This window comes from Malania oleifera, chromosome 7, assembly GCF_029873635.1.
Source record: "Malania oleifera isolate guangnan ecotype guangnan chromosome 7, ASM2987363v1, whole genome shotgun sequence".
Classification (NCBI taxonomy): domain Eukaryota; kingdom Viridiplantae; phylum Streptophyta; class Magnoliopsida; order Santalales; family Ximeniaceae; genus Malania; species Malania oleifera.
Genome location: NC_080423.1, coordinates 55,246,943 through 55,248,578, shown reverse-complemented (window position 1 = coordinate 55,248,578; position 1,636 = coordinate 55,246,943). Strand labels below are relative to the sequence as shown.

General features: G+C 41.6%; 1 non-coding gene across 1 annotated transcript; it reads left to right on the top strand.

Annotated features, from left to right (window-relative positions):
* The first annotated feature begins 1,157 nt into the window (after positions 1-1,157).
* LOC131161112 (small nucleolar RNA R71) lies at positions 1,158-1,263 on the top strand. The gene has a single exon (XR_009138271.1). It is a non-coding gene; the product is annotated as a small nucleolar RNA R71 (small nucleolar RNA).
* Positions 1,264-1,636: the final 373 nt, after the last annotated feature.

The following is a 1,636-nucleotide window of genomic DNA, read 5'->3' as shown; positions in this document are numbered from 1 at the left end:
CAATGAAGTCAATAGGGTAATATAACTCTTCGAACTTGACCAAGACATCCTCGTGTGCACCCTAAACTTGCGCTTTTGGGTACACAAGTCCTTGATGAACTTGGCATATGCAAGCACTTGCTTGATAGCATCTAAGAGAGTAATATTGACTTTGACTTGCTTGAGTGTCTCCATAATGGAGTCAGCATTAGTTTCCTTCTTAGAATTGGAGGGTGCATGAAGGGCTGCAAGATATGGCACTGCAAGGACATAATGGGACAATGCTCTATCATTAGATGGCGTTGGTTTCTTGGTATCAGCTACCGGATGGGAAGAAGGAGGGTTACGTGATTCCACACTGGGCTCTACCCATATCTTCTCCTTACCCTTTCCTTGGTCTAACTTCTTCTCGACCCTATTGTCTACTTTCCTTCCACTCCTAAGAACGATCTTGGCTTAGGCTTACGCTCATGATATGTTGGATGACTAGCAGCCAGCTCCTATTCTACCCCATACTAGCCTTTAGGGTTCATGAAGGGCTGACTTGGCAACTTGCCCTTATCTCTCCTATTCAAAGATGTAGCTAGATGACCTATGGTGACTTCTAGTTTGGCAATAGAATGAGAGTGGGAGTGGATTAATTGCTGTTCAACTTGACGATCAGCCTCGATGCCCTTAAGGGCTTTCAACACCGTCTCTTGAAAAGATATATCATATTGAGGCTGAGGAGGAGATGGTTGTTGATAAACTTATTGTCGAGGGGCAGACATTAAAGGATTTTGAGGATTTTGATATGGTCAAGAAGGTGGAGCAGTAGGTGATTGCTGAGATCTTTGAAGTGGAAAACCTGAAGCTTGTGGCCTCCAGGAGAAGTTAGGATGTTTACTCCACCCAGGATTGTATTTGTTAGAGTATAAGTCATTGGTCGGTATGCCGTACAAATTATTTAACTTCCTCTTGCACAAACTCAGGTGTAGGAGGCACATTGGGGCAATTATAGCATGTGTGAGAGGGATCAGAGCAGATGGCACAAACCTCTCCACACGCCATTAGCTGAGGTTGTTGTCCTAAGGATAACTGGTCTAGTTTCTACACAATAATGTGCAATGTGGGTGCATGGTCATGGCCTATGGTTAACTAACCCTTCATAAGAGGTATGAACTAATTGCCACCTAGGGACTTCGTGATATGGGCATTTACGCAAAAGGTCCCTAAAGCACTCCCATGTCTCAAAAAATTGTTCACCATTTAATTGGGAGAAACTAGTTATTGCCTTCCTTAGCTAGTTAGTCTTCCTAATGGGAAAGTATTTTTTTCATAAACTTATGTTGCATGGTAGCCTAGTTGGTGACCGAGTTCTACTATAAGGAATTCAGCTAATATTTGGCTTTTTCCTTCAAAGAGAATGGATATAACCTTAAATAGAGGGCATCATCACCAAAGTTTGATATATAGATGGTTGAATAAATTTCAAGAAACTCATCTAGATGATTATATGGATTTTTAGTCAAATTCCCAATGAAGTTTGGAAGCATTAAGATAGTGGATGTTTTGATTTCGAATTGCGCCTCCTCGGCATCCAGGAAATTGGTTATCTTTCAAAGTTTTCTTAGTTTTGATTTGCTTGAGGACTAGCAAAGTGTAAGTTAGGGGTTGT